Source organism: Hyla sarda, chromosome 5 (genome assembly GCF_029499605.1).
Source record: "Hyla sarda isolate aHylSar1 chromosome 5, aHylSar1.hap1, whole genome shotgun sequence".
NCBI classification, from domain to species: domain Eukaryota; kingdom Metazoa; phylum Chordata; class Amphibia; order Anura; family Hylidae; genus Hyla; species Hyla sarda.
In genome coordinates this window covers 180,822,526-180,847,024 of record NC_079193.1, presented here as the reverse complement: position 1 = coordinate 180,847,024, position 24,499 = coordinate 180,822,526, and positions in this window count along the sequence as shown.

The following is a 24,499-nucleotide window of genomic DNA, read 5'->3' as shown; positions in this document are numbered from 1 at the left end:
AAAAATGAAAAACGTCTGGTACGCCACTGTTTCCAAAACGGAGCCTCCAGCTGTTGCAAAACAACCACTCCCAGTATTGCCAGACAGCCACCTACTGTCCAGGCATGCTGGGAGTTGTACAACAGCTGTAGGCACCCTGTTTGGGAATCACTGGCGTAGAATACCCCTATGTCTACCCCTATGCAAGGCCCTAATTTAGGCCTCAAATGCGCATGGCGCTCTCACTTTGGAGCCCTGTCGTATTTCAAGGCAACAGTTCAGGGTCACATATGGGGTAACGCCGTACTCGGGAGAAATTGTTTTACAAATTTTGGGGGGTATTTTCTGCTATTACCCTTTTTAAAAATGTAAAATTTTTGGGAAACCAAGCATTTTAGGTAAATTTTTTTTTTTTTTTTTACATATGCAAAAGTCGTGAAACACCTGTGGGGTATTAAGGTTCACTTTACCCCTTGTTACGTTCCCCGAGGGGTCTAGTTTCCAAAATGGTATGCCATGTGTTTTTTTTTTTTTTTGCTGTTCTGGCACCATAGGGGCTTCCTAAATGCGGCATGCCCCCAGAGCAAAATTTGCTTTCAAAAAGCCAAATGTGACTCCTTCTCTTCTGAGACCTGTAGTGCGCCAGCAGAGCTCTTTTCACCCCCATATGGGGTGTTTTCTGAATTGGGAGAAATTGATCTTCAAATTCTGGGAGTTATTTTTTGCTATTACTCTTTTTAAAAATGCAACATTTTTGGGAAACCAAGCATTTTACGTAAAAAAATGTTTTATTTTTTTTACATATGCAAAAGTCGTAAATCACCTGTGGGGGTATTAAGGTTCACTTTACCCCTTGTTATGTTCTCCGAGGGGTCTAGTTTCCAAAATGGTATGCCATGTGTTTTTTCTTTTGCTGTTCTGGCACCATAGGGGCTTCCTAAAGGTGACATGACCCCCAAAAACCATTTGTCGCTCCTTCCCTTCTGAGCCCTCTATTGCGCCCGCCGAACAATTAATATAGATATATGAGGTATATGCTTACTCGAGAGAAATTGGGCTTCAAATACCAGTAAAAATTTTCTCCTTTTACCCCTTGCAAAAATTCAAAAATTTGGTCTACAAGAACATGCGAGTGTAAAAAATGAAGATTTTGAATTTTCTCCTTCACTTTGCTGCTATTCCTGTGAAAGACCTAAAGGGTTAAAACACTTACTGAATGTCATTTTGAATACTTTGGAGGGTGCAGTTTTTATAATGGGGTCATTTGTGGGGTATTTCTAATATGAAGACCCTTCAAATCCACTTCAAAACTGAACTGGTCACTGAAAAATAGTGAGCTTGAAAATTTTGTGAAACATTTCAAAATTGCTGCTGAACTTTGAAGCCCTCTGGTGTCTTCCAAAAGTAAAAACTCATATATTTTATGATGCAAACATAAAGTAGACATATTGTTTTTGTGAATAAAATTTAAATGTATTTGGAATATCCATTTTTCTTACAAGCAGAGAGCTTCAAAGTTCGAAAAATGCTAAATTTTAAATTTTTTCATCAAATTTTGGAATTTTACACCAAGAAAGGATGCAATTTACCACAAAAAATTACCACTATGTTAAAGTAGAATATGTCACGAAAAAACAGTCTATTAATCATAATGATATGTAAAAGCATTCCAGAGTTATTAATGTTTAAAGTGACAGTGGTCAGATGTGCAAAAAACACTCTGGTGTAAAATGGCTGGGTCCTTAAGGGGTTAAGCAGCTCTAACATGACCATAATACAGATTTTTAGGTCCTTACTAGTGTTGAGCGGCATAGGCCATATTCGAATTTGCGATATTTTGTGAATATATGGACGAATATTCGTCATATATTCGTTAAATTCGCATATTCGTAACATTTGCGTTTTATTTTCGCATATGCGCAAATTCATATATGCAAAAATTAGCATATACAAAAATTGGCATAAGCAAAAATTTGCATATGCGAAAATTTGCATATGCAAATTTTCGTATATGCGAAAATTCGCACGCCTGTCTCACACAGTAGTATTAGAGCCTTCTTTACACCACAGAAGCGGGAAGTAGAGAGGGGTGATCACTGTGATGTGTACTGTGAAAAAAAACAAAAAAAAAAATATTCGTAATTACGAATATATAGTGCTATATTCGCGAATATTTGCGAATTCGCGAATATGCGATATTCGCGACTAAAGTTCGCATTGTGAATATTTGCAAGCAACACTAGTCCTTACTATTTTCCACAGCTAAAAATTATAAATAATTCCTATAGACCTTAGATCTATACCCTATGATATGTTTGCATTATGGCCTTATCTGTATTTCTCGTATTTAATGCTTAAAGGGGTTATCCAGGAATAGAAAAACAGAGCTACTTTCTATCAAAAACCTCTCCCTGTCTGTCTCCAGGTTTGGTGTGGTTCTGCAGCTCAGTTCCATTTAAGTGAATGGAGCCAAGTTATAAAACCACACCCAACCTGGGGACACACGTGGAGCTGTTTTTTAAATAAATTAGCTGTGTTTTTCTATCCGTGGATAACCCCTTTAAACTGTTTTCAAATGGATCAGTAACTGTGATGCTGTATATCCTGCTTTAAAAAAAAAATCCAAAAGAAGGACCAGAAAAACCATCACCAGTGGAAAGATTTGGAAAAGGTTTTTCTGCACACCTCTGATAGCACCCAAGCTAATGACAATACAGTAGTGTGAAAGCAACAAAATGATGTCCAGAGCAGGTATGTCTGTCTTCTATAAGTTAATTAAGTAAAAATACAAAACAATAAAATCTTTACATGAGGTGGAAAAAAATATGTTTCCACCATATGATTACCCGGGTATGACACTATGCATCAAGAATGCATCAGAATCCTATTGCATGACCTTGCTGCAGTTTAAGCCAACCAATAGTTGATCTAAACTTAAACTAGACAGTCTAAGGCCATATTCACACAGTGGAATTTCAGCTGCAGCAGAGTCCTATTCATTTTAATGTGATTCTGCTGCTCCTTGCTCACACTACTAAATTTCTGCAGAAATCCCAATTTCGGCATCTACAGAAAGAATCAATCTGTTCATATTTTCTGCAGATTCTGCTAACAGATGCATTGCCGAAACATGCAATTGTGCAGAATGTCCACCCGTGTTTTCTAGGTGGACATTCTTCACATTTTATGGCATGTGGTACATTTTACACCTAAGGGCACGTGCCCACTGAATTAATTCCTTGCAGAATTTACTTTTTCTTAGCTTAAATCCTCAATTTTTTTTCATGGGAAAACCAATGCACACTGGGTAATTTGAGGCAGATTTGGTTAGAATTCTGCTTGGAATCCTAATGGAATCAAAGCCCCGTTATTGCCAGTGGAAGGTCCTGACAAGGATTATTTTCTGCTTCAAGACTTGACTTGTCCATTCTTGAAGCAGGAAATAATCCATTGACACAAGTGAAGCTTTGATTTCACAAGGATTCCAAGAATAATTTAAGGCAGAATCCCCCATTTTGCAGGAATCTTCCTCAAATCTATTATGGGGAGATTTATTAAAAACTATGCAGAGGAAGAGTGGTGCAGTTGCCCATGGCAACCAATAAGATTCCTTCTTTAAATTTAAAAGAGACCTGTGAAAAATGAAAGAAGCAATCTAATAGGTTGCCATGGGCAACTGCACTACTTTTCCTCAACACAGGTTTTGATAAATCTCCCCTCTAGTGTGCAGTGGTGTCCTCATGGAAAAGTAGAGGATTTCAGCTTTTCCACTAAGTAAATATCACAAGGAATGTGTCCATCAGCCCTAAAGATGAGTCAGATCAAACAGCCTGAGCCCCTGTAATAAATCTGAGCCAATCAATGCATTTTATTTCAGATAACCCCTTCCCTCTTTGGCCATTTTTCATTTTTGCACTTTTGTTTTTCCACCTCACCATAATAACACTTTTCCCCACCTCTCCGTAATAACAATTGCGCCCAACAATTTTACTTTGTAATATTAATAATTTCAACACACAATCTACGTCGAAACCAGAAAATAATTATTTGTGGGGCAAAAAACAAAAAAAAAAAAAAACATTTTGTTATTTTTAGCGGCTTCCGTTTACCTTATATTTATTCTGTAGGCCCATATGGTCGCAAGGATACCCAATTTATGTAGGTTTTATTTTATTTTACTACAAAACATTTTTTTAGAACTACATTCACCAAAGTTAGTATGTTCAAAATTGTCATCTTCTGACCGGTATATCTATTTTATTTTTCTGCATACGGGGCAGTTTGTGGGCTCATTTTTTGCACCATGATCTGAAGTTTTTATCGGTACCAATTTTGTTTTGATTTGACTTTTTTATCGCTTTTTATAAAATTTTTTAGGGTAAACAAAATGAACAAAAATATACAATTTTGGAAATTGGATTTTTTTTTACGTATACCGTATATACTCGAGTATAAGCCGACCCGAGTATAAGCCGAGACCCCTAATTTCAACCCAAAATCCCAGGAAAAGTTATTGACTCGAGTATAAGCCTAGGGTGGGAAATACATCATCCCCCCTGTCATCATCCAGACCCCCGTCATTAACATCCTCATCATCATCACCGCCTGTCATCATCCAGACCCTCATCATCATCACCTGTCATCATCCCACACCCCCCTTCATCATCCCCTTGTCATCATCCCCACCCCCCTTCATCATCATCCCACACCCCCCCCCTTCATCATCCCCACCCCCCTTCATCATCCCCTTGTCATCATCCCCACCCCCTTCATCATCCCCTTGTAATCATCCCACACACCCCCCTTCATCATCCCCTTGTCATCATCCCACACACCCCCCTTCATCATCCCACACCCCCCCTTCATCATCCCACACCCCCCCTTCATCATCCCACACCCCCCCTTCATCATTCTCTTGTCATCATCCGCCCGCAGTGGTCTTCAGCCATCGGCTGTCCGGGCTTGCTGGGAGTTGTAGTTTTGAAACCTCCGGAGGTCCGCAGGTTGAAGACCACTGCGGCCTTCGACATCATCCAGCCCCCTCTCGCCCCCCTTTAGTTCTGTACAGTACTCACCTCCGCTCGGCGCTGGTCCGGTCCTGCAGGACTGTCCGGTGAGGAGGTGGTCCGGTGGCATAGTGGTTCCGGGCTGCTATCTTCACTGGGGGCGCCTCTTCTCCGTGCTTCCGGCCCAGAATAGAGGCGTTGCCTTGACAATGACGCAGAAGTACGTTGGCAATGAACGTACCTCTGCGTCGTTGTCAAGGCAACGTGACTATTCTGGGGCCGGGCCCGAAGCGCTTAGAAGAGGTCTCCCCGGTGAAGATAGCAGCCCGGAACCACTATCCCACCGGACCACCTCCTCTCCGGACAGTCCTGCGGCACCGGACCAGCGCCGAGCGGAGGTGAGTACTGTACAGAATTAAAGGGGGTGAGAGGGGGCTGGATGATGTCGAAGGCCGCAGTGGTCTTCAACCTGCGGACCTCCGGAGGTTTCAAAACTACAACTCCCAGCAAGCCCGGACAGCCGATGGCTGCCCGGGCTTGCTGGGAGTTGTAGTTTTGAAACCTCTGGAGGTCCGCAGGTTGAAGACCACTGCGGGTGGAGAGTTCACTCGAGTATAAGCCGAGGGGGGTGTTTTCAGCACGAAAAATCGTGCTGAAAAACTCGGCTTATACTCGAGTATATACGGTATGCCATTGACCGTGCGGTTTAATTAACATTATATTTTTATAGTTCAGACATTTAAGCACACGGCGACACCACATATGTTCATGTTTATTTTTGTTTACCTATTTATTTTTTCAATGGGAAAATCACATTTATTAACTCTTTTTTTACACTTTCTTCTGCAATGTTATAGCCCCCGTAAGGGACTATAACATGCAATACCTTGATTGCAGATACTGATCAATGATATGGCATAGCATTGATCAGTGTTATCCTTGCTCCACCGCTCCTGTCTGGATCTCAGGAGCAATAGAGTGACGATCGGACAGTGAGGAAGCAAGTAAGAGACCTTCCCGCATCCTCTCAGCTGATCGGGATGCTGCAGTTTTGCCGTGGCAGTCCCGATCAGCCCACTGAGCTAACCGGCAAAGGGAATTATCCACTTTTAGAAGCCGCAATCAACTTTGACCGCGGCATCTAATGGGTTAATGCCGGACATCAGCCCGATTGGCGATGTTCGGCATTAGCCGTGGGTCCCGATTGCTGATAGCAACCGGGACCCACCTGGTATGATGCGCGCTCACCTTCTGAGGGCGCGTCATACCTTTGGGAGCAAGCAAAGGATGTACATTCACAACCATTTGTGGCAATGGGTTAAATATCCTAGAAAATATATGTATACTAAGTCTACAAGGATCTTAAATCATAAATTTTTAAAGTGTTCCAGTCAGATCCCACAAATAATAATGATAATAATAATAAGTTACTCAGTACCTGATCCTGATCGTGCACATGTAATTTTTTTTGCCTCTATCACCTATATTTATTATTAGAATACCTCTTTGCATTAGCTCACTGAGTTAGAAATCCTGTCAGTGAAAGGGAGGTGATTGGTGTGTCTGCTCATGTAGCCTTGTCCATGCGTCATCCATTGTCCATGACTCATGGACAAGCTGATGCTGCTGCAGGACCAGGCCCGTCACTAAAGGACAGGCTAACCAAGCAATTGCTTGGGGCCCCGTGCTGGCCCGGGGTCCCAAGCAGAGCGGGTGCTTGTTGTGCTTCCTATAAGGTTGCAGCCACCTCAGCGCTCCATAGAGAGCCTCAGGCGGCTGCAGCACTCCTGGTAACCTTCCGAGTTCCTCCCATTCCCTGTAGCGTGGCCGAGCTCCTCTTCCTCCTGGCTGTTAATCCGGCCAGGTACTGTGTGATAAAGGAACAGGAGCAGGGCCAGACTGGCCATTGGGCACACCGTTTGCCCGGTGGGTCGGGCTGTCCTCCTGCCCCTATCCTGGTTCGGCAGATGGGCCAGCAGTGCGAGAGCCTGGAGCGGGAGGCAGAGACTAAAGCTGTTCGGTCTTGTATTGACGTTCGTTCGCTCACGCTCCCAGAATTCAAGGGCCGGCGTTACTAAGTCCTGTCGCCGACCCTAGGTATTCTGAGAGCATGACGTAAGCGAACATCATCACCGTGCGTAGCTGGGCAAGCCCTTATCTGGGGAAGGTTCTGCCCTGAATTCCCGGCAATTGCAGAGGTACCGGCCGGGGGGGGGTCTAATCTGGGGTACTACCAGCCTATTAGGGGGAGGGGGTTAATCTGGGGATACTACCTGCCTACTGGGGGGAGGGGGTTAATCTGGGGATACTACTTGTCTACTGGGGTGAGGGGGTTAATCTGGGGGTACAACCTGCCTACTGGGGGAAGGGGTTAATCTGGGGGTACAACCTTCCTACTGGGGGGATGGGGTTAATCTGGGGGTTCGCAAACAACAGTTTTAAATCATTTGCACATATTTGTAAGAACTGAAAAATGTTAATGTGTGTGTGTGTGTGTGTTTTAAGTATGTTGGATTTAGTTATTGTGCACTTTTTTAATGTATATTTCGATTGTGTGGTACAGTAGTGTTTTTTGCAAATGTTCAATTGTTGAAAATGTTAAAATTTCATGCACATTAAATGCAACAGCAGTATTTGCACTGTAAACCTCCTTTTTTTTATTTATATGAAGTGTGGGTGAACTTAAACTGTATGGCTATGCTGTGGTTCCTGTAGGCTTGGCGTGCATAAGGTGGGGGAGGGGTTGAGGGGGGCCTCCATGTCTATTTTGCTTGGGGCCCCCAAATTCCTTCAAATGGCCCTGTGCAGGACTGGTTAGTGTCCCAGTAGGTATAGGGACCCCTAGTGGTGGGATTTTCAGGAGCCCCTTTCTTTATTAAATATTCAATTTCTTTTTTAAACAATTATATTACATAAGGTCTTTAGTTTTCATCAGTAACAACATATCAAATGTTTTCGGATCTGACAGTGCCCATTTAAAGGACAAAACAAAGATTTAATATTTGTATAATATCCTTATGCTACACTGGTGGTTTCCTAAATTTTCTGTCTATTGAAAGTCTATACTGTTATGGTGCTTGTTTTTGTGGTCACGTGACCTCCTTAGCAGTTTTTCAGACCTTCTGTAGGTTATGTGCCATTCATGGGACATCTGATCTTCTCTGCCCATTTGACCTACACTGTATATGTTGTCATTATGCATGTCACATACATTGTCCTCCTACAAAGCTGTTTCAAAACTGCACATACGAGGGACCAGAGGCCTGTGCATATGCTGTTATTGGGCACATCTTGAAGGGATATTCCATGAAAAAAAAAAATTTTTCATATTGACTGGCTCCAGAAAGTTAAACAGATTTGTAAATTACTTCTATTAAAAATCTTAATCCTTCCAGTACTTATCAACTGCTGGAGTTGAGCTGTTCTTTTCTGTTTGACAACAGTGTTCTCTGCTGACACCTCTGTCTGTCTTAGAAACTGTCCAAAGTAGCAGCAAATCCCCATAGCAAACCTCTCCTGCTCTGGACAATTTCCAAGACAGACAGAGATGTTAGCGGAGAGCATTGTTGTAGGACAGAAAAGAACAACTCAACTTCAGCAGCTGATAAGTACTGGTGGGATTAATATTTTTGATAGAATTCATTTACAAATCCTGTGCTCCTCTTCCTCCTGAACTGAAACCAGCACATTGCGGAGCCATGGACCTTGCTCGCCTGGGGTCTCCTGCCGAAGCTCAATCCCAGTGTCATCCTGTGAGCATTTACCCCCCGCACACACAGAGCCTGATATTTTAGCTATCTGGAGGACTCCAGTATCGGTCTAACCACAAACAGCTGCAGGATCCCATTTTGGTCCGTCGCAACACGAGACCAGCGGCCGGAGATCGGGTGAGATACATGATTCCAATATCACACAATTTTCCAGGTGGCAAACTCATTCATTCCATAGATTGTTTAAACAACCATCCCAGTGACTGTGCAACATACAATATAATGTGCATCATACATATGTAGAAATATCTTTCGGACTATCGGAATTCTGTATTAACAGATTATCGAGCGCTTTCACAATTACAAGCAGTGTTACATTTTTCCATTAGGGCCCAATGGTTAAATGATAATAGAATTAGTGCTATATTCTTATAATTTTATTTGCTTTTGTCTTGCATGTTTTATCTAGAACTAAAGGTCTAATAATTGTTTAATACATTTTTACACTTTTTATGAAATTGTCTACAATTCTATTGTGTACCATCAGCGATGGTGAGATCCTTGAGGTGTGGATAATATAATTTTCCAAGTGTTCTATTTTGGTCAGTGGGTCCGACCTCTTAACCACATATACCTCAGATTTTCGGTTGTGAGCTGCACACGTATTTCCCTTAATTTACAAATCTGTTTAACTTTCTGGAGCCAGTTGATATGAAAAATAAATGTTTTTTTTATGGAATACCCCTTTAAGGACAGCACAGCAGCTTACAAGTACCGGACTCCCTTTCAACTGCAGGTCTCTGTAATACTAAGGAACACTAATATATCAAACTGCAGACTCATAGAACAATAAATCAAACTACGTGTTATAATAATCAATATATATATATATATATATATATATATATATATATACACACATATATATATATATATATATATATATATATATATACACACACACATACATATATAGTAAATACTGTTTCGAGGCATCGTTATTCTCAGGTAAAAAAAAAATTGCTACAGTACGATGACTGGAATTTTCTATACAATATGATACACAAAGTATATATTCAAACTGTTAACAAACACACAAGTAAAATTACAGCAGTTTGGCTTTGATATTTCATTCTGTAAGTATAATGTATACATTTCCTTGATTTTTAAATAAACAAGAATTGCTAACGAGTCTAAAAGCTTTATGATATATTTCTTTTATATAAAATAGTGTACTTGATATATTGCAGCAACTCACTTTGTCCATTGTTCATATTATTTCAACTGAAACAGAAAAAGAAACAGATCACTTACAGTATATTAATATTTTTAAGCTGGAAAAATAAGAGGTCTTTGGCTAAGTAAAGACCGGTAACTTCCCTATGACTATTCAGTGACAAATAAATCCAGGCAGGAAATTGGAGGAAGTAACAAGGGAATAATAATCACATACATAGAAAAATTAAACAAAGGGTCTTTTCATGCTGCATCAGTACAAATATTCTACATAATAATATAAATAAACCCACATAGATAGATGCAGCATTAATTTTATGTTTTTTCATCTTCACTTTGCAGCTCTGTATGCCTCTGAATGTTATTACTGATGGAAAGATATCAATATAGAAGTTTCCAGTTTCTCATTATTTCCTTTTTAGTTTAATAAGAACAAAGAGGAATGGCTTTATTTTGTCTTTCTAATGACAAATGCAACATCTAGTAATACATCAAATTAATAACTGTGCATTCTTTGTTCTTTTAGTACACAATCTTTATATACTCTATATATATATATATATATATATACTATATATATATATACTGTATATATATATATCTCAACATCTGGCACATTAATTATTTCACCTGGATTTATGGAGCTTAGTGATATCTCTCTAATTTCAGGCAAGTAATCTATTCATTTAAGACTCTTATTTCCATTGTATTTGATGATATGGGAATGTATTTTACACAGAGTTATTGAGCATAAAACCATGAAACCACCTTGTGCAGGAGAAGACAGGAAGAAAATAAATCAGTCTCACATATTTAAAGTTTTTTTTCTTTTTTTTTTATGCAGCAAACAAATGTAGTTCTACATAATTAAGCTAGATTCACAAAGCAAAATTTTCGACACATGTTGAAGTTTACGCAAAGATTTCCCCAGGAATAATACGGGGAACTAGCAATGTGTTTTAGGTCTCCATTACAAACACCTTTTGTGGTCTTTTCTGCTTAAAAAAAAACATTTCCAGACTTTTTGTTTGTCTTGTTTGTTTGTTTTGTTTGTTTGTTTGCATGAGTTTGTTTGTGTTATTGCAGTGTTTTGTTTTTGATTCCACAGATCATGTGATTTCATTATTAGTTTTGATATCACATGATTTGTAATGTTACAAAAAAATTGAAAAAAAAGACATATGAAGGCTAAGTTTACACATTAATAAATCAAAGCGAAACGCTACAGTGAAATAGGTGTAAAAAAGAGTATTTTTGAACTCATATGCTAAGTTTACACATGGCTGCGTACTGTATACTGTGAGGACGGAGCTCTTATGTCTCCACACTCTTGACTGTAATCTTATTTTGTGCTTGAGCCTCCATGGGGATCACATGATGGTCTTTAGAATTTTCAATGTAGTTCAGGCTAACAATCAGGATTTTTGTTTCCAAATTTTTTTTTAGAACCAACTAGAAACAAAACAAACAGTGTCAGCCTGCCATTACAAGGATGGCAAAGGCAATTTTTTGGGCCCCTTTTCAGCCTAAAAAATGCCAGCCTGCTACCTCCCAGTCCCGGACCATCAATTTTTTAACATTCTTTGCCTGACGATACCTGGCTCTTCCCAGTACCCCAGTGGCTGTGGGTGCCAGAGTAATGGGGTAAGCACTAGCCATTTTACTACTACTGCTAAGCCCTAGCTTAGAAATGGACACCGTCTATCAGACAGCTTCTGTTACTAAGCTTGTAAAGTAATCATTTTTAAAAATGCATTTTGTGAACACAGCCTGCCTTAGTCTTACCCCTTCCTGCTACTGAAGAGGCAGTGAAAGAGCCAATACAGCATTGCTATAATACTTCTTCCTGACTGGGCAGCAGGCATACAATGTATGGCTCCTGCTCAGCCCAAGCTGTGCTGCGGCTAAGGAACAACGTCTGCCGCCATTAAAATGACAGGAGTCTGGGCTCCAAAGGTGCACAAAGTACAGCGCTGTACTGCACCGCCACCAGAGATTAGTGGTGATGCTATGCATCACTACTTATCTACTAACACTGCATAATCCGGGCACACTGCACTCCACCCATGTATTGTATCCAGCTAAGTGTGCCACCAACATACAGAATGTTGCACTTTAGAATTACCTGGAATTTATTAACAGGCATTTTTCTGGTAATAAATTCTGGCCACATGAAAACTACAGAATGCGTGTGTTATGTGCACCAAAAATGTGCAGATAGTAAATGTCCCCCAATGTGCGCAGTTGTATCAAGTGCCAAGTACAGTTGTGGCCTTAGGACCTGCTTACACAGTATATTTTAAGAGATATTCTATTTAAAAAAAAAGGGGTTCAGTAAATTACTTTGCAAAACGTTGCTCTATGGTAATCTATACTCCATAGCTCATAGTTTTCCTGCAAATGTGCAATATTATCCTTAAAAATGTTCCTGTTATTCTTGCAGACTTTTTTTTTCTAATGCTGTGCAGCATGGCTATAAAAGTTTTGCAAAAAGTCCCCAATGTCGGTCAGACAATTTCTCCTAAACTGTTTCGGAGTAAACCCAAAAGCAACTCCTACTGAGCTCAGGCAACCAACACGTTTGGAACCACGACACAAGGTCAGTGCCAACACTGTGGGCACCAGCAATTTGCCCATGCCCAGGACAAGTAGAAGATGCCATTTGCACAGGCCCAAAACAAGTAATGAAAGCCATATGTCCAGGCCTAGTACAAGTAGCAGCCTCATGGTCATGTTTAGCAAAAAGAGAAGAAGCAACCATGTGTCTTGTAGTAATAGCAGCATTAGCAAGCCAGGGTTGCCCATTTCCTTCAGGGAATGTGTTTTTTTGAAGGATACAGCCATTTTGAACTGGCTCATTCTCAGTTGTCTCAAGAATGTGAATGGATTCCTCCTTCTCCAGTTATGTGACACAATAAAAAAAAAATTCTAGCCTTTCAATTCAATCACCTCTGTCCTTGCTGCCCTCTCCTAGGGAGACCCTACTTTTTCTCTGAGGAGACAGCATCCTGGAAACTAAGGAGAAGGATAAAGATGAGGATACTCAGCTTTTGAAGTGTGTTGCAGAGGTGGTAAAAGTAGAAGAAGTGGCCAAGCATAGCTGTGGTACTTGGACTGGGGATTGGCGCAGTGATAGTGTCAGTAAGGGACATGGATATTATGAGGGGAGGCAGGGAGCCCATGAGACATCAGAACAAACTGAAAGAATTGTCGGGAATGATTAGAAGGACTACAATGATGTGATTCAGGAGCAGGTGACAGCTACACTGCTGCTGTATTTGTAGACTCCATATAAAAGCCTTCCAGAGGTAGGGCTCATAGTGTGCATACTACCTCTTTATGGTACTCTGCCATGATACAGGGCCAATGTTCAGGAAGTACAGCTCTGGGCAACGAAATGGATCAGCATCACAAGGTTACATGAGAGAATTGAAACTCTGCACAATGTAAACAGTACCATGGTGCTGCGGCTGTTGCTGCTGCAGCTCCCAATACCTGTGATCTGTCTAGTAGCCAGGCCTTATCCACAGGCAGTATGGTCTCTGTGTCGTCATCATCACTGTCATATGATGTCCCTCCTCCTCCATCCCGTTGGTTATCCATAACAGAATCTATATCCTGCAAACAACAGTACAGTGGCGTGGCTAGGGTTGGTGTCACCCAGTGCAGTAAAAAATGGTGTCACCCATATAACACCCCCCCCCCACCCCGCTCCACCAAAGTAATATTTTAGCCTGTTGTGAGAGACACCAACGTGCATCGCAGAAAAGTATTTCCAGTATAATAATCAAATACACCAGTTTCCAAGTAAGGGGAAAGCACTAAAGAAGCTTTTACAATGTAAAACTACAGCTCCCAGTATGATGTAACCAGTGATAAGGGTATTCTGGGAGATGTTGTTTCACCCACCATTACTGCAGAATTTACAAGCTCTGATGGGTCATAGTCCGGTACAATACACAATAATATGTTATTACAGGTTAAGTCTTCTCTATAGTCTTCCCTTATCTAATTCAGATGGTACATACTGCCCTGACTTGTTCTGACTAAATCTTCTCTCTGCAGAACTTGACGGCAAGATGGCTCCTCACTTTGTCAGTGCATTCTAATCCTCCATTTGAAAATAATTATTAATATAATGATGCCAGACATTGTATCCTTTGAATATAATACCACCACACACTGAACCCTCTGAATATAATACTGCCACATACTGTATCCTCTAAATATAAGACTGCAACACACTGTTCCCTATGAATATTATACTGCCAGACACTGTACCCTCTGAATATAATACTGCCACACACTGCTCCCTCTGAATATTATACTGCCAGGCACTGTATCCTCTGAATATAATACTGCCACACATTGCACCCCTCCCCTGAATATAATTCTGCCACATACTGCACCCTCTGAATATAATACCACAACACACACTGAACTCCCTGAAGAAAATACTGCCACATACTGGCCAGGGCCAATGCAAAAGTGTCATGTTGTCCACAGGGCAGAGTGCAGCTTAAACTCTTCCCTCCTTTCATCAGTGAAAATAGTTACATCTGCTAAGCCTTGGTGAGAAAAGCCATACAGCAGATAAATTGCTGCCCTGTGCAGAAGCAAATATCATGCTGGCTATCTTCTTGTAATCTTAGATTGGTTAACGTTGTCAATGACACATTCTTTGTGAATGGAATATGGGCTTAATCCATTGATAAGATTTTTATTTAAAATATATTTTCGTCTGAAGTATGTGCCATGCCAGGAGAGTTTGCATTCACTTTAGTCCTTCCTGTGCCTTTAAAGGATAGGGGATAAGATGCCTGATCGCGGGAGTCCCGCCGCTGGGGACCCCCGTGATCTTGCACGCGGCACCCCGTTTGTAATCAGTCCCCAGAGCATGTTCACTCCGGGTCTGGTTACGGGCGACCACAGGGTGGGCGGCGTGTGATGTCACGCCTGCGCCCCCGTGTGACGTCACACTCTGCCCCTCAATGCAAGCCTACGGGAGGGGGCGTGACAGCTATCACGCCCCCTTCTGTAGGCTTGCATTGAGGGGCGGAGCGTGACGTCACACGGGGGCACAGGCGTGACGTCACGCGCCGCCCGCCCTGTGGTCGCCCGTAATCAGACCCGTCATGAACACGCTCCGGGGACTGATTACAAACGGGGTGCTGCGTGCAAGATCACAGGGGTGCCCAGCGGCGAGACTCCTGCGATCAGGCATCTTATCCCCTATCCTTTGGATAGGGGATAAGATGTGTAAGCACCGGAGTACCCCTTTAAGCACACTCCCTAGACAAAATGGTCTTTCTCAACATCGCTTCTTCTGCGACGTTCCGACATGATGGAACATATCATTATAAATGTTAGACTACTTGTACCAGCAGTGGAAAGTGGTGACTGATTTCCTACTGAGCAGACAGACAGCAATTGGAGCCAGTATGAGTTTCAGTTCAAGCATTGGCAGCTGATCCGAGACATGTGTTGCATTCTCAGGCCTTTCGAAAAGGCAACAAGATTTGTTAGCAATAATAACAGCATAATTAACAATAATTATGCCACTGCTATTTCTTATGGAGCTAATGCTCACAGTGATAATTGAGCAAAGGATGGAAGAAGACTCAAATCTGGCTCGCTGCGGTATGAATGTTGAGCAGTAGCTGAAAGAAGATGAGGAAGCTGGACCTAAGAAGGAGGTTGAGAGGGAATCAATTGAAGGGATAAGGGAAGAGTAACCCACACAACATGACAGTGATGAAGATGAAGTTTACAACCATGATGATGACCAATCATAGCAGTATGACACTGACCATGAAGCAATGAGATGACTACTGGATAGCTCCACTCTTAGACCCTTTGTATCAAACCAAAATTGGGGTATTTTTTTCACCTTCCGAGAGGAAAGTTAAATTAGATTTTTATTGAGAGAAGCTACACAGACAGCTTGCCATGGCTTTCCAACAGCAAACAGGTGCTGAATGGATAGGGGGCACTCTCTGCTCCTCCCTGACTCAATGCTTCATTGACTTCATTTTTACATCCAGTGTGCCAACATAACATAAATTGTCAGAAAAAGAATGTTCACCACCACCTAAACAACCAGGTTGATTTTTACCTGAGCTGTGCCAGACCCCATAAAGCCAGGTTGAGGTCACCAGATTATATCATTGGCTAGAACTTGCCCAGTTTGCAATGGGTGCTCTGTCTTGTTCATCCAGGAGTGTAGCATCAGGTGGTGTTGTCTGTCACTACTAAGTAAACAAATTTTCTGCCATCACTGTGGAATTTATTTGTTAAAATAAATCAGGAATGGATAAGTGAGGATCTATAACTCCTGTGCCTAATGCCACCGATTAAATATGCCCTTGCTGCTGTTGACTGACTACTACTACCACCAGCACTACTGACAACTCACTTATACTACAATTACCCCTGCTGTCCACTGGACACTTCTACCTCCAGTCCAACACCCCTGATGTCGACTTGCTGCAACTGCCACCAGTTCACCACCCCTGCTGTCCCCTTACTACAAATACCACCAGTTCTTTGTCATTGCTGTCGACTCCAACCCTGCTGCCATCGAATACAACTGGGTCGATTAAGGAACATATCTGTCTTCTGCACTTTGTTTTACACTGTACTATAACTTCTACCACCACCCTGCTGCTGCTAGCAGGCATACACAACCAGATTATTTCAAAAAATTCAATTTATTTTTGGCTTTTTAATTGTAAAAAAGCTATTTTCCTTCACTTTTCAGGACTGCAATCCTGTTGCTTCTCCCCAAAATGGGAAAATCATTTAACTCTGGCAGGCAACTTCCAACAAAAAAAGATTATTTTTGGACATTTATTTAAATTAAGAAATTAATACAAAATCTGCTAGTGCATTATTTTTCATAAACATGCTGTTAGATACCTTGGGTTACCACATGTCAACGTAACTTTGACATTGACTTAGCCTTTAAACAAGTTCAAAAGTATACAGATTCTTAGGTGACCTAGCAGTGTTATACAGGGTGTGAGACAGTGATAGGAATGGTGGTCGCGGGTCCCCATATTTCCTTAAAGGGGTACTCCACTGGAAAATATTTTCTTTTAAATCAACTGGTGCAAGAAAGTTTTTTCTTTTTGAATTTCCTTTCTGTCTGACCACAGGTGCTCTCTGCTGACACCTCGGTGCCACAATGCACAGCAACAGACATCAGGACGCATCTATTTGATTGTTTGTGGACCTGAGGAAGGGGCATGCCAGCGCCGAAAGGCATTGTCCGAAATCTCTTATTCTAATAAAATTGTCCTGTGCAACTGTGGCATCCTGAGTTCAATCCTTATTAGCAGAAGTGCTCCATCTATTCCCCATTTTCTCTGTTTACCCTACCTCTGTCCATGTCAGGAACTGTCCAGAGCAAAAGAGTTTTGCATGGAGATTTGCTCCTGCTCTGGACAGTTCCTAACATGAACAGAGGTGTCAGCAGAGAGCACTGTGTTCATACAGAAAGTACATTCAAAAAGAAAATAACTTCCTGTGCATTATTCAGCAGCTGATAAGTACTGGAAGGATTGGTATTTTTTAATAGAAGTAATTTACAAATCTGTTTAACTTTTTGGCAACAGTTGATTTAAAAGAAAATGTTTTCCAGTGGAGTACCCCTTTAACCTGTTGGGGACCACGGGCATATGGATACACCCTTGGGTCCTGGTACTTAAGGACCAAGGGCGTACCTGTACGCCTGTGGGAATTTCGATCCCCGCCACTAGCCGGACTGGGATTGGACTGGGATGCCTACTGAAATCATTAAGCAGGCATCCCATGCAAATGCCTGGGGGGTCCTGAGACCCTCCCCCCATGTCAGCGATCGCTGCAAATCACCGATCAATTCAGATCGGCAATTTGCGGCGATTCCGGGCTGATCCGGTCTCTGATGACCCAATAGCCTGGAAAATAGGGATGATCGGGGGGAGGGGGGGCCGGCGGCAGTTACCTCGGCGAGGACCAGCATCAGTTACCTCGGCGTGGACCGGCAGCAGTTACCTCGGCGGCGGCGGCGGTGTTAGATGCAGCTGTCAAGATCACCATAAAGTGATTTTCACTGCTGTATCTAGGAGTCTCAAAACTACAACTCCAAGCATGCCCAGACAGCCAAAGGCTGTCTGGGCATGCTGGGAGTTGTAGTTTTGTAACATCTGGAGGGCCACAGTTTGGAGACCACTGTCCTTCCAGATGTTGCAAAACTACAACTCTCAGCATGCCCAGAGTGTCCAGGCATGCTGGTAGTTGTAGTTCTGTAACATCTGGCCCTTCAGATGTTGCAGAACTACAACTCCCAGCATGCCTGGACAGTCTCAGCATGCTGGGAGTTGTAGTTTTGCAACATCTGGAAGGGCACTGTTTGGAGACCACTGTACAGTGGTGTCCAAACTGTAGCGCTCCAGATGTCAATTCAAAGCATGCCGAGACTGTCCAGGCATGATGGGAATTGTAGTTCGGCAACATCTGGCCCTTCAGATGTTGCCGGACTACAATTCCCAGCATGCCTGGGCAGTCTAGGCATGCTTGGAGTTGAAGTCTTGCAACATCTGGAGGGCTACAGTTTGGAGACCACTACACAGTGGTCTCCAATTTGTTCTCCAGTTTTTGCATAACTGCAACTCCGAACATGCCCATCAGCTGTCTGGGCATGCTGGGAGTTGTAGTATTGCAACAGCTGGAGACACTGGTTGGGAAACAAACTATAACTCCCAGCATGCGCTGACATACCATGCATGTTGGGAGTTGTAGTTTTGTAACAGCTGAATGGACATGGGTTGGGAAAGAGTGAGTTAGGAAACAGACAGTGGTGCGGAAACACTGCGGTAGTCTGTTACCTAACTCAGTGTTTCCCAAATCCCAACCAGTGTGCCTCCAGCTGTTGCATAACTACAACTCCCAGCATGCACGGTCTGTCAGCGCATGCTGGGAGTTGTAGTTTTGCCTCCAGCTGTTGCACAATAACATCTCCCAGTATTGCTGGACAGCCACTGACTGTCCAGGGATTTTGGGAGTTTTGCAACAGCTGGAGGCACCCTGTTTTTGGAAAACTGACATACAGTAATTTTGGTGGAGGAGACAAGTGTAACACTTGCATTCGGGTACACCCCTATGATAATCCCTAATTCAGGCCTCAAATGCGCATGGTGCTCTTTCACTTCAGAGCCCTGTCGTATTTCAAGGCAACAGTTTAGGGCCACATAAGGGGTATCTCTGTACTAGGGAGAAATTACGCTACAAATTTTTGGTGGATTCTTCTCCTTTTAACCCTTATGAAATGGTAAAGTTAGGGTCTACACCAGCATGTTAGTGTAAAGAAAAAAAAAATGTTTTACTCTAACATGCTGGTGTTGCCCCTTTCTTTTCATTTTCATAAGAGGTAAAAGGAAATAAAGACCCCCAAAATTTGTAACACAATATCTCCCAAGTACGGAAATACCCCATATGTGGGCGTAAAATGCTCTGCGAGCGCACAACAAGGCTCAGGATTGAGTGCGGACTATGTACATTTGAGGCCTTAACTGGTGATTTACACAGGGGTGGCTGCTGGTTACAGCGGTTCTGACATAAACGTAAAAAAAAACTCACATGTGACCCCATTTTGGAAACGTCACCCCTCACGCAACGTAATAAGGGGTAAAGTGAACTCCTTCCCTCTGAGTCCTCTAGTGAACCCGCAGAGCACTTGACATACACATATGAGGTATTTCCTTACTCAAGAGAAATGGTGTTTCAAATTTTGGGGGACATTTTCACCTATTACCCCTTTTAAAAATAAAAAATATGGGTCTACAAGAACATATTAGTGTAAAAAAATGAAGATTTTGAATTTTCGCCTCCACTTTGCTGCTATTCCTATGAAACACCTAAAGGGTTAGCAAACTTTTGGAATGTCATTTTGAATACGCTGATGGGTGCAGTTTTCATACTGGGGTCCATTATGGAATATTTCTAACATAAAGACCCTCAAATTCACTTAAAAACTGAACTGGTCCCTGAAAAATTCTGATTTTGAAATGTACTTGCTGGTGAACTTTGAAGCCCTCTGATGTCTTCAAAAAGTAAAAACATGTCAACTTTATGATGGAAACATAAAGTAGACATATTGTATATATGAATCAATATATCATTTATTTGGAATGTCTATTTTCCTTACAAGCAAAAAGCTTCAAAGTTATAAAAATGCAAAATTTTCTAGTTTTTCATGACATTTTTGAATTTTTCATCAAGAAATGATGCAAGTATCAATGGAAATTTACCACTAACATAAAGTAGAAATGATGCAAGTATCGACGGGAATTTACCACTGACATACAGTTGAATATGTCATGAAAAAACTATATCTGGATTAAATTCATAAGTACAAGCCTCCCAGAGTTATTAATGCTTAAAGTGACAGTGGTCAGATGTGCAAAAAATGCTCTGGTCCTTAGGGTCAAAATGGGCTCGGTCCCCAAGGGGTTAAGGTAACTGTCATATGTAGACACTAGGTTTCGGGAAGAACATATCCCATCCAGGCAAAGCTAAGGGAGAGATGGAAAATCCAGGAGAGAGAGAGTTCATCCTTGCTGGAGTATTTTGGTAAGTTCTATTTATGGGACTCGATTTTTATGGAATGACTGATGGGTTGGTAGTGGGGCCAAACATTCCCTTCATGGCCAGTCCAGGTTTTTAGTTTGAGCCAAATCAGTACAGGTGCTGGTGGTTGCTCATTACTGGGATTACAAAAAAAACAAATAAAAACATGTCACTGTGAAGGAGAGGCTGGAAGGAACCTGACCCTCTTTATGACAACTGCCAGTGTGTAAGGTAACTCATGATAAGTTTGTTTTGTTCAGTGGCCAGTATTAGGCCACTTGTATAGTGAGGACATTTAGATGTAAATATGGCTGTATTTTGTGTTTGAAAATAAAAATCAGGAGCAGCCCTGCATTTGCTACTGTTTTTCCATTTCTACCAAACTAAACTCTCACAAGGGCTTTAAAGGGGTACTGTGGTGGAATTTTTTTTTAAATCCACTAATGGCAGAAAGTTACATTTGTAAATTACTTCTATTTAAAAATATTAATCCTTCCAATACTTATAAGCTGCTATATGCTACAGAGAAAGTTGTATTTCTTTCTGTAGTTCTTTTTAGTCTGACCACAGTGCTCTCTGCTGACATTTCTGTCCATCTCAGGAACTTTCCAGAGTACAAGCAAATCCACATAGCAAACCTCTCCTGCTCTGGACAGTTCCTGATACGGACAGAGGTGTCAGCATAGAGCACTGTGGTCAGAATAAAAAGAACTGCAGAAAGAAATCTAACTTTCTCTGTAGTATACAGCAGCTGATAAGCACTGGAAGGATTAAGATTTTTAAATAAAATTAATTTACTAATCTGTTTAACTTTCTGGCATCAGTAGATAAAGAAAATTAAAAAAAATTCCACCGGAGTACACCTTTAATGCTCTTATGTACTGATATACACAGATTTTAAGGTTCAGGGTTTGGTACAAACAAACTTATTTGTCAAAAAAAAAACATTTTGACAACATTGGGTAAGCCTGCCAAAGAGAATTGTATAAAAGTTATTTTAATTCTAATTACAACTTAGAACTCTGGCATTCATATGTCGCATTTTGGTCAGTATCTGGTCCTTATAGTGGTCAATATTTTTATGCCAAAAGCAGTGCAATGCACAGAAAAAGATTAAAATCTTTCCATTCACTGTGTCAGTTCTACTCCTGGTTTTGGCTAAACACACTGACCAAAATATTTGTCAAAATGAGGACCAAATACTGACCAAAATACTACACGTGAACCTAGCCTAAATGACCCTCTCCATTGTCACTGGCCTACTGTTGCTTCATGAAGCTCTTCATTAACTATAAAGAAAAAATGCCACCATAGTACAACAACGTAAACCGCTGTAACCTTTAACCAACGATTAATTGAGTCCTTGTCCTTTAGCATTCTCTAATGCAGTATATTACCAGTGGAGCCCAATAATATGAACATTTGTAGCCATCACAGGATGCTATGCATGGAAGTTGTAAATACACTGAAACAATTTATTTTAGCTGTTAATCAATGAGCTGTTATTTTAGGTTCTTTTGAACTACATCCAGCTCACTGTTCTGTCAGTCCGCACCTCAAGCAGGTGCTCAGTTGTTGTTTCCTATACTTACATCTCAACCTTTCAAGCGAGCTGGCTGTGCAGACGAATTTTGCCTGCAAACACTCCTCGGGCAATAAACTGACTCGTGCAACATGCTCACAGCAATGCAGACATAGCTCAGGGATATGCCTTACACATGAATTGGCTTTATTTCAATCAATTCTGATATCTATTGTCCATCTCAATCAGCTGAATGCACCTTCTCCTGAAAGATTTACTGGTATTTACATTTAGATTAGTTTGTATCTTTACATTTAATAGCTCCATGTACTGTGTGCTGTAAACATGTACCTGAAATATGTTTGGTGGATGATAAAGGTACAAGGAAGAGCAAAAGATGTATCCAACAGCATAAAAATTCTGAAATTGGGTAAATAACAATTAAGAGTATGGGAATATGTTACTCATATAGCTTTAATTAGCATTAAAATGGAAGCAAGGAAAGGACGTTTACGTCCTATACTTTTTCATTGGTAATAGCAAATTTAAAGAAAGAAACTATACCCTTAATGGCCAGAGCGGCCTCTCTGGAACAGTAACTATTTTTATGTTATGTCCAGGTATTCTGTAACCCCTACTTGCCAGCTGAATATGTAAATGCTGTTATGGTCGAAACAAAATCATATTCGCTGGTTTATTCAAGTACATCTTTATTTATTATCTATCCAGCGTTATACCATGTCAGAGATTAAAGTGTACCTGTCGTTAACAAAAATGTAGAAAATAATATTATATTTGTAATATACATTGGTTAAACAATGTATATATTTTTGTCCCTGCAGCCATTACCTGTGTGTCTCTGTGAGTCCAAATACAGGAAGTGAGGGTGGACAAGCCGGGCTCTGTATATTGAGAACAAGCAGGGCTCTGTGCACTGAGACTAAGCAGGGCTCTGTACACTGAGGACAAGCAGGGTTCTGTACACTGAGGACAAGCAGGGTTCTGTACATGTAGGACAAGCAGGGCTCTGTATACTGAGGACAAGCAGGGCTCTGTACACTGAGGACAAGCAGGGCTCTGTACACTGAGGACAAGCAGGGCTCTGTACACTGAGGACAAGCAGGCCTCTGTACACTGAGGACAAGCAGGCCTCTGTACACTGAGGACAAGCAGGCCTCTGTACACTGAGGACAAGCAGGCCTCTGTACACTGAGGACAAGCAGGGCTCTGTGTACTGAGGACAAGAAGGGCTCTGTGTACTGAGGACAAGCATGACTCTGTACACTGAGGACAAGCAGGGCTCTGTACACTGAGGACAAGAAGATCTCTGTGTACTGAGGACAAGCAGGGCTCTGTGCACTGAGGACAAGCAGGGCTCTGTGCACTGAGGACAAGCAGGGCTCTGTGCACTAAGGACAAGCAGGGCTCTGTGCACTGAGGACAAGCAGGGCTCTGTGCACTGAGGACAAGCAGGGCTCTGTGCACTGAGGACAAGCAGGGCTCTGTGCACTGAGGACAAGCAAGGCTCTGTGCACTGAGGACAAGCAGGGCTCTGTGCAGTGAGGCTCTGTGACATGCCCCCTGCTCACACAGCAGGATGATTGACAAGCCAGGAGCCTGCACAGAGCCCTGCATGTCCTGCCCTCACTTCCTGTATTTTGTCTACGCACACAGACACAGCATTTTTATACCCAAAAACATACAAATGTTTTAACCAATGTATATTACAAATATACATATAATAGTATTATGTACATATGTTAATGACAGGTACACTTTCATGCTTCAACACATTTGTATGGGATTGAATTAAAAGTTATACCTTAAAGGGGTATTCCGCTGCACACATCTTATCCCCTATCCAAAGAATAGAGGATAAAATGTTAGATTGTGGGGATTCCGCCGCTGGGGACCACCACAATCTCCGGGCTGTCATCCCGTCATTCGGGTCACAGAGCAAACTCCGCCCCGTTCTAATGACTGGCGATGCAGGCCACCACACCCCCTCCATTCAAGTCTATGGGAGGAGGCATGACAGCACTGTACTAGCCCTCATGCCCCCTCCCATAGACATGAATTCAGGGGGATGTGGCGCGGTGTGACGTCATGAACGCGAAAGCTGCAAGCTTCTCTGTTCCGGATGCCACAGCTGCCCGCCCAGAGATTGCAGCTGCCGGCCCTAGTGGCAGGACCCCCGCGATCTAACATCTTATCCCTATCCTTTGGATAAGGGATAAGATGTGTGCGGCAGAGAACCCCTTTAAATATATGCTTCATCTTGAAACCACTTTAATGAATATATTATTGCATATTATTGTTAGGAATTTCCTAGTGTACACCTCTTATCTAATTTGATCCATTTACAATAGGTTTTAAAGGAGATCTGTAGTAGTAATTTTTCAGAAACCCCTGTGCCAGGGCAGCAAAAAGGAACAAGA